Below are 9944 nucleotides of genomic sequence, written 5' to 3'. Positions count from 1 at the left end.
AATGTTTGTTTATCTAAAAATGAGCAATTTTAGTTATTTTAAGGCATAAAAAAAAACTTCCAGTTTTGTCCTAAAAAATCACCATGACTAATTATACTAGTTGTCAATGATAAAGTAGTTTCTCCAATTTAATACTTCGCTTTTGACATATAGCATTGCCTTCTTTCTGTTATCAGTATATAAGGAAAAAGTGGATTATAAATATTGTACTCAAATTTGTCATCTAAAAGAAACATTTATAAAAGAATATTAAAGTATATTATCTGTAGAGGCGCTTAAAAATTCCCCATTAAAAGAAACAAAAATTTTTCAAGTATCTGATAGAAACAGAGTTTATCCTGAAGGTAGTTACAAAATACTAACTGAATGTTAAGTATGTTTATTAATTCCACGACTGCCTGATGATCAGCACTAGTTGTAGGCCACGTTTGTTAAAAATGCATTCAGCTTTTTGCAACAGAAAATCAACTAAGAGTAGCTTCACTATATAAAAGTGTATTGTTCCATCTATGGTCATGCCACCATGAACAAGCCCAATCCCGTCTGATCTCAAAAGATAAACAGGGTCGGGCCTGGTTAGTACTTGGATGGGAGACCACCTAAGTAGACCAGGTGCTATAGGCATAAAAAAATAATAAAATAAATAAAATAAAATAAAATAAAATAATAAAAAAGGGATTGTAACCTGATAAACTCCTTGCAATCTGTGATGTTGACCAAAGCTTGCCTCGCAAAAAAAAAAAAAAAATCACTGAAAAAATTACTTACTTACTTACTTAATTAATAAAATAAATAAAAGTTTATTGTTCCACACAGTGAGATATCGAGAAAAGGTAGTCCAGGGTAGAGATGGCACCTAAGAGATAACATCAGGGGTCCAGGTCCACAAATCTTCATGTGCAAGCCTTCATCTTCATGGTCACAAGGTAGCAGCTTTCATTATCAGGTAATTAGTCTCATTCCAGGTGTGTTGAAGAAGGAAAAGATGAGAGAGGGTTAGCCAGTAGGCCTGGAAACACCACTGTGAAATTTTACAACACTTGATTCTAGTCCTCTCATTTTTAAGTGAAAAAAAACTAAAACATCATGAGATTCAATCTCTTTCCCTAGATGACCTGACCATGTTTATATTTAGAACAAGAATAAGTACTTTCAGTCCTTTGGCTGATGTCATTTCTATTGCACACACCACTTTCTAGCTGTGGGATGGGCTTCCTTTGGAATGTCAATAATGTCATTCCATAATGATGGCATTGGGGACTTCTTTGAACCATGAAGGAGAAAAGTTAGGAAAAAGTTGGCTCACTGACTCATAAGAGCCTTTACAGTATGAATACCAGACCAATGGGGCATCCTTCTCTATAATCCCATCCTACATTGTCAGCTCGTAGATCAAAAAGCCAGAACGTAAAGAAATCTTGTTGAAGAAAGCAGGGGTCACAGTAAGGGTGGCCAGGATGGTGAATGTGGTGGCGAAGGAAGTAGGAAGTGAGGGGTTGGCATGGAGGAAAGAGAATCAAATTAGTTTTAAAATGCTAAGGTTCTTGGTATCTTTTTCTCAGCTTTGTGCACCACATCAAAGCACTGAGACAAACACGAAAGTCTTATTTGACATTCTATTACCTATTACTACCTAAATAGAGAAGAGAGCTCATATCGATCATTGAAATTATATAGGTAGCCTAATACTTTAACCACTACTGAGCAGCTAAAGTAGTTCTGGTTTGACTGAGTTGAGTATTGAATTCCTTTTATCAAAATTGGTTCATGCAGCTCAATAGAGAGACTATCAACTGAGAGTGAGGCCATGTAGTCAGTCAGAATTCTACTTGAGGAAGCTGAAACACATCCTGCTGTGTGTAATGGCAGATGGCCTCAGCACGTCTTCATGCTTGGTCAGATGTTATTAATCTATGACCAAAGGAGCAGGTGGGAACCAAAGAATGCACAATTTCCTTCAAAAGTCACCCGAGCTACAGAAAAGTATGAAGTGTCTTAACATGTTAGAATTTCCACAGTGCTTATTTTTAATAATTGTACTTTTTATGCAAGTGGAAATGAACTAATATTTTATCTCCATTGTCTTGGTGTCTATGAAAAACTCTATAGAATGTTTAAGTGAATAATCACTCACTTAAATACTCACTGGACCAAAGTAATTCTAATATAGGACATTAACTCTACATTTAAAGAAAAAATTATTAAACCTGAATATTTCATTACCATATAATGCTTTTGATTATATTTTATAGCATGAATAGGAGTTTCCCCAGCATAAAGCATTCAGCCAAATGTTTTAAAGATTAAGGTGTATTAGAAATGCAAATTATTCTAAACCTAAGACTATTTCCTTCCTTGTTCACTTCTGTGCAGCTATAAATTATCACCCTAAGACCTGTTAAATCAGTACCTTTGTGAGTCTTCCTGGAGGAAGGGTCCTAATAGGCCTTATCAGTCCACAATGGCATATTTCTGTAAAGCAATTAAAATACCAGCATCACAAATTAAAATATTAAATTTGTTACTATACTTATTAAAATGTCATGACCGAATGCTGTTCAGCATCACCCAAATAGCTTCCCTTTTATATTATTATTTGTATTAGTGAAAGCCATTTAAAAATGAAATCTCATTTCAATTTATCTTTGTGTTTAGATTGTTGGTCTAGCCTAAGAAGGAAAAAAACATAATCCTTTTATAAATGAAAATTGCCTTCTTGATCTGAACTAATTTAATCTGAATGGTTTACTCCACAGAAGATGCATTCAGAAGAGAGACATTTTATCCCAAAGGCTATTGGGGTAACTGGTTTATATTACTTATGCATCTGATAATGTAATTCATGAGAACTATGAAACTCTGGACTTACCACTCAGCTCACAGGCAGCAGCAGCCCCCTTTTATTCAATAAATTTTGTAGTAGCAACAGAATAAGGTAAACTCAACCGAGTGGAGTGTCCAAGATAAACACAGACTAAACTCTAGAGTTACGACATAAACTTTTAGGAATTAAAAGGGAGCAGCCATTCAGTATTATGGGAAACTGCCTGGAGTTGAAGTTTGGGAGGCAGAATAAAGGGGACTTGGAAAGACAATATCTTCACTTCACCCAACTTGTGAAGAGAACTACAGAGAAAACAACTCTGAATCGTGAGTAATAGGTCTGTTTTTTCCTATGTGCATCATGACCAAAATCTGTTTATTTGTGTGTTTTAGATTGACCTCAGCCAAAGTAAATATGTGATGGTTAAAGTTTTATGTTTGAACCAAAATACTGAATGCTCTCTTAGATGAATTTATATCTATATCACCATTGTGTACCAACAGAAAGCTCGGACATCTGTGCCCCAGCTCACTTCCTTTCCACTCCCCATGGAAAGCAGCATTCAATTTGGGATTCAGAAACCAGACCCAGACAGACATTTTAAACAGTATTAACACACCTCCAGCCCGTAGAGAATCCATTCCTTGCCATGCTTCCTTTTTAAGCTTAGCCCATGACACAGACAATTAGAAAGCCCTGATTTTACCAGATTGTGGTAAAAGATTTCATCATAATTTGCTTTTCTAAATTTCAGTTGGATTGAAGGAGGACACATGGAAGTTATGGCTAAAATTTCTCCCAAGTCTACACCTTGAATGAAATTTCCCAGGCAAGTTTGTTCCTGCCTGAATGTCTGTTTCTAAGCCCTTGTGAAACTTCCATCAAAGTAAAGCTGTTCAACAGGTTCATGGTTGAGAGCCTTGGTAAACTTCGCTGTTAGCAGCAATTGCAGCACCTCCTAAAAATAATGTACAGAGATGCAAAAAGTATGGTGAAGGTGAGCACTTGGAATGTTTGTTTCCTGTAGGCAAGATAAATGACTGATGATTGTGGTTGATTAATTCAACAAAACTCATGAATACTTAACTAACTCTGAAGCAACTTAGATATTAAATGAGAAGATATTTGATGTGCTTTAGCTACCAAGGTGGGCTTTTTCTCCTTTTTATTTAAGGAAGTCTATGTTCACCCATGAATTCAGTATATTCAGAACTATAGGACATAGTCTGAAATCATGTCCTCACTCTGGCTTATCATGACAAGCTTTTAATAAAGGTGTCTTCGGCAGAAATCATGGAGCTTGAGCAGACACCAGATGGGCCCAGTGCATCTGGAGAGCTGATCTTATTTATCTTATAACATAAGATCAGTGAGGTTATAAATATGTGATGTACTGTCTGAAAATTAAGATTATTAAAACATCTGCTACTTGCTGGTTTGGTAATCTTGGATACATTTTTAAGCTCTTTTCCTCATCTGTGAATATGGACAACAATAACTCATGAGATTGTTGCCAGAAGTAAATAAACTAACACACGAAGTACTCAGCACAGTGTTTGGTTCACAGAGGGTGTCCAACGAACCTTAGTTCCTCATTCAAATTAGATAACCCTCCCTCCCTGTGGTTGGCTAAAAAATGAATCCTCCAAAAAGTATCTATATTCTAATGCTTGGAACCTATAAATATAAATGATTTGCTAAAAAAGTCTTTGAAAATGAGATTAAGTTAAAGATTTTGAGATGAGGGTGGATCTTAATGGCAAATGTCCTTGTATGAGAAAGGCAAAAGGAGAAGACACAGAGAGGAGGAGGCAGCAATAACTACAGAGACAGAGAATTACAGCCACAGGCTAAGGAATGCTAGCAGCCACCAGAAGCAGAAAGAGGCAAGGAGGCATATTTTCCTATAGCTTCTGGAGGAAAAGCAGTTCTGCTGACACCTAGATTTTGGCCCAATTAAATTCATTTCAGGTTTTGGCCTCCAGAAATGTGAGAGAATACATTTTGGTTGTTTTAAGCCATGATGTAATTTGTTACAGAAGATATAGGCAACTAATACTTCTCTAACTTAGCCAATGTCACACACTGTCATACCAAACATTGGCCACCCTCCTTTCAAAGCCACCAACAATTCTTTTCACTGTCCACAAAGTCAACCATCTTGTCTCTGTCATGAAAGGTAGTGTACTCAGGTTGGGATATCTCATTAAGGAGTGTCTGTTTTTCCTTTAATTGCATATTTTTCAAAATAAAGAGAAAATCCTCACATACTTATGCCATACTACACTATAGATTGAATTGGTTAGAAGGCTATTGGGCGTGCCACACTATTAGATTCCACCTGAAATCCCACTGCTTCTTTGCTTACAAGCCCTTCATCACTAGGATAGTTACAGCAGTGTTCCATAACCTCTGGCTGGGTGAGGTGGAGTCAACTTGTCCTGGAGAGGAGAACGTATGTTTTCCCTTCAATTAGTATTTCTATGGTCATCAAAAAAAAAAAAAAAAACAAAATCATTAAGATAATTTTAAGTATTACAGCAGATATTTTTTAGTGGTACACAGACACAAAGTTAAATAGTATCATTGCCTTTTCAATTCTCTTTTAATCTTATTTACATCAAGGAGAAGGCCTAAAGGTATTTATATTGATTATGATCTCTTATTTATGGCAAAGCTTTCTCTTTCCTAACCATGTGTGATAATTATACAAAGTTTCCTTCTTAAAATATATTTAAGTAATCATAGTTAATCAATTTAAAGAAAGATATTAAATAAATAACACTACAGAGGGACATGCTGAAGATACTTCTCAAATGCTTAAAGTTTGAGACATATCATCCTAAAAAGATGGAAACCTCTTTAAAGTCCATGAAAAATTGCACCCAACTCCATAGTTTCCCAGACCATAACCAATTAATATTAAAACCTTAACCTTATGCCTATATAGACCCAAATTGCTCTCCAATAGTTCTAGTACATTCTGCCCAGAATCCCAGAGTGTGATGATGAAGGGCCTCTGTCCACCTGGGGAGCACCGTAGGCCTTCACGCCACCCTGCTGAGTCAAGCTCTGGAACATCTGAGATGCATTGTCCACCAACTCCCGAAACCATTTCCATAATAGACAAGAGAGTCTTGGTGAGGGCAATATATACAATTCTTAAATTAAGCAATTGTCCTGTCTGATCTTACTATTTCCTAACCTTTCAGAAGTAGAAAGGTAATTGGCTTTTATAATAGCTATCAGAGTAGTCATGTAATTACAGTAATTTTTACATAGAAAACAAAACACTTAGATAATTTTGACTGAGCCACATTTCACTCTGGTTAGAAAAAAATGACAGTAATATATCTAGGATTTATTTTTCCCCCATGGCTGATAAAACTATACTCCAGTACTTTTAATATGCAGAAAAAGAAAATTGCTTCCAGTCTTTTGGGTCCTTACATTACATTTAGATGTACAGGGGAAATGTTGCTCCCTTAGCTTATCTATTACAGATTCAGCTTCCTTCCTGAGCTCCATCGATAGGGTAGCAGAAAAAAAACACTAAATTTTAGTTCAGTAGAGTAATCCCAAATCAATCCCAGTGTTGAACCATCAATGTAGGTCACATGGTCTCATTTTGATAAAGACTTTTTTTTATCCCTTAGCTTCTCCCTTCTTTCCTCAAGTTGGTAGTGGGCATATGATGGAGACAACAGGCTCTTGGAGCAGCAAGTGAATAGAGTGGCATATATATATATATATATATATATATATATATATATATATTTACATTCCTTGTGAAACTCTCCTCATCACTGAGCCTTCTAGCAGCTGCTATTAAAGGTTAAGGAAGAGTCCATTACTTATCTACCTCTTAATTAAATTAGGGGTCTGCAGACTTCTCTAAGTGACTCTTGTTGGTGTTACGGGCATCCTGAGGTCAGGGCCAGACATTTTGCACTATCTCCCTTGGTTTTAAAACCACCTCACTTTTCACAATGATTCTGACACTAGATTGTCTATTTTCGAATCATTGCTTACTATCTGTGACCTTAAGCAACTTTTGAAGTATCTTTGTGTATGGGTTTCCACATCTATAACATGGGGAGGTGAATAATAATAATAGTATCTACCTCTCAGAGTTGCTATGTGGATGATTTAATAAAGATAAAATACTTTGAGCAGTATTTGGCACATATAAGGCTATATAAGTGTTTCTTACTATTGTTTTCACTGTTGCACTAGGCCAGCCAGAGTCAACTTATTTCCACCTCCATGGGAACATGTGAGAACCTCCAGATTCTATTTAGATCACATGCCAGCCAAAGGAAACTCATAGATCTAAATTCAGATCTTCTTCTCAGGCTATGCTATGGAGCAGTCTCAGTTCTGACCAAGCTGTAGGTTAGTAGCAGAGCATACAGTGAAGCAAACTTCTCCTAGAATCTCAAAGTGAATCTAAGAGAACTCTGCCCACATCATTTTCCTTTCTAATCACTATGCCCGGGCCAAAGCTAAAAAAAGGAGATGAGGCTCTGTCTTACCCTCATCCTCTTCCTCCTCCCACAATCATTCCAAAACTGCTATCAAGAGCTTCTCTTTTACTGTCCCTTTCTGTCTTCCTTCCCTTGCATCACATCTTCCTCTTTTAGAGGAAGTTTGTCAGCTGAGTTTGTTGGCTATGCCACAATGGTGGGTAGAGTAGAGGAGAACTTACTAACAACTAGACCTAAATCGAGAAGCTTTCAAACATAGCATACATATCACACTAGTTTATATCCTTAAAAGAAAATAGCCAGAACAATCTTTGAATACCCAGTGGTGGAAGGAAAAAAGTAAAAGCAACTATATTGGGTTGGAGGTTGGAATTCAGAAAAAATGTAGGAATCCAGCATATTTCAGCTCATGAAAGTGATTTTCCAAAGAGAAAACTCCCAGACCATCTTCCAATGATAAATTTGTTGTGTGTGTGTTTTGGAGGGAGCAGGAGGGGGGGTAATTTTCACTAAAACTAAAATGCTGGTTCCAGGTCATTATAAACTTTTTGGAGAAAATTGGCCATAAGATGTATCTTTCAAATTATAATGAACAAAACAGGAAACATAGCACCATAATGAGAAACAACCTGCAAACATTTTCTTCAGGAAACGTCAGTTTCTGATCAATAAGTTTCTCTTTTTTTCTGTGATGCCAAAAAATATTAGTCTGAAAAAGAATCACTTGGCTCCTTACAGAGGCCTCCTGTGATCTATCAAGGTAGGCAAGACACAGAGGTTCAAGATTTGCCTATTCAATACTCTGTCAATACCATGAGGCAAATCTGCTGTTCTGACACAAGGGAAGTGCTATGGGACTTCCCTAGGCTACTCCCACTATAATATAAAATACATAAATCTAGAAATACAGACATCTTCTAACTTAATAGCTGTAATCACCATGAGACCCACCCATCAAGTTGCTGCAGTGTCTTCTATAAGCAGACATCACTACTGATAGTTTTAGGTATAAACTGCCTGCCTCTTCTATTAACATTGGAGCCACAAGTACATATTTCATTTTCAGAGGCTCTATGTTTGTGTCCATGCACGTAATGAAAACTTAAATAGTCACAAAGAAAACTTTGGTAACTCTAATTGTGTTGCCCATTTCTGTGCGCAAGGTTATTTATTAGCTGCAGTTTTATATAAGTGGCAGGCCTATCTCATTAAAGCTATTGATGTTTTTAAAATGGAAATGGTTTATAACAGTTTAATAGAAACAAAAAAAGTACCAGGGGAATGCAGAAATTTCTTCATTAAAAAAATTAACCCCGAATTTGTAGCACTGTAATTTAATAAGCAATAGTAATACTTGCTTCAAATACACATGATCAAAAAAAGTACCATATGTCTTAGTTATAATCAGTAATTAGAATAAAATTAGGAAGTAATAGAATCACAGATTTTTAGACCTAGAAGAGTTGTAACAGATCATTTTATATAATCTCTCTAGTTCATTCCTCCCAATTACCCCCATCTCTTTTTCCCCACAATCTAGAACAAAAATTTGCATTATGTAAGACAAAGAGACTAATATACTTATTATATAGACAGCTCCCTACTAATCATTTAAAAGTTGAATAGCCCAAAGGGCAAACAGAGAAAGGACATTGATTTTTAAAAGGACATTGAATTTTAAAAAGAATCCATAGGAATTCTTGATAAATGTTCAATATTAATAGAATACAAATTGAGACAATGAAATTTCATGTTCACCTACCCACCTAAAAATATTTTTTACATGTTTAATATTCAGTATTTCGAGGGTTAGGTAAAGGAGTCCTTTATATGCCGCTCATGTTCATGAAAACCTGTATAAACTTTCTAAACAGCAATTTAACAATATGTCAAAAACCTTCAAAAAATTATGTCCTTCAATCTACTTGATTTCTAACCATTTATACTAAAGATGTACACTAATAATTGTGTAAAGGATGTTTATCACAGTGTTATAGGAGTGAAAGTTGGAATCAATCTAAATGTACAATAATAGGGATGGCATAAACACTTTTGTACATTTATTCATTTGATTACTACCCAGTAATCATGTCATATAACAAAGTAAATTTAATGACACAAAAAATGTTTATAATATCTGGTTAGAGAAGAAAGGTAAAATGTGACTTAAGCTAAATGTAAAGTAGTAGTGAGTGATTTCTTTTCTTTATTATTTTCCATAACTTTTGAAATTTTAATCAATGAAAATGCATTACCAATGAACATGTATTACCTAAGACAGAATTTAAATAACAAAGGATAAATTAAGATAAATCTGACTTGTTTATCCACATAGAGGCAGAATTTTATAATCTCTAGGAACCTCTCCCAGGGTACCATTCTGTAGTTCAAACTGAACTTTCAAAAAACCACACACTTGAATTCTGCTTCAATGAGAATAACACGAATGATTTCATGCTCATATGCGCGTGCGCACAGACGCACACGCACACGTACACACACCCACAATCCTAATAGAGAATTATTTTAATACTGCATTTAACCTTCGAAGGTGATGGCAGTGAGAGATAGGGGAAAGGACATAGTATCCCTTTAAATCTACTTTATAACTTCGTGGCTGAAATGGGGTCACT

General features: G+C 35.6%; 1 pseudogene; it reads left to right on the top strand.

Annotated features, from left to right (window-relative positions):
- Positions 1 to 505: 505 nt before the first annotated feature.
- LOC118601981 lies at positions 506 to 624 on the top strand (annotated as a pseudogene).
- The last annotated feature ends 9320 nt before the right edge of the window (positions 625 to 9944 follow it).

This window comes from Rousettus aegyptiacus, unplaced genomic scaffold (assembly GCF_014176215.1).
Source record: "Rousettus aegyptiacus isolate mRouAeg1 unplaced genomic scaffold, mRouAeg1.p scaffold_m13_p_4, whole genome shotgun sequence".
NCBI lineage: Eukaryota > Metazoa > Chordata > Mammalia > Chiroptera > Pteropodidae > Rousettus > Rousettus aegyptiacus.
Note: the sequence above shows the minus strand (reverse complement) of the source record. Positions and strands in the feature narration are given on the sequence as shown.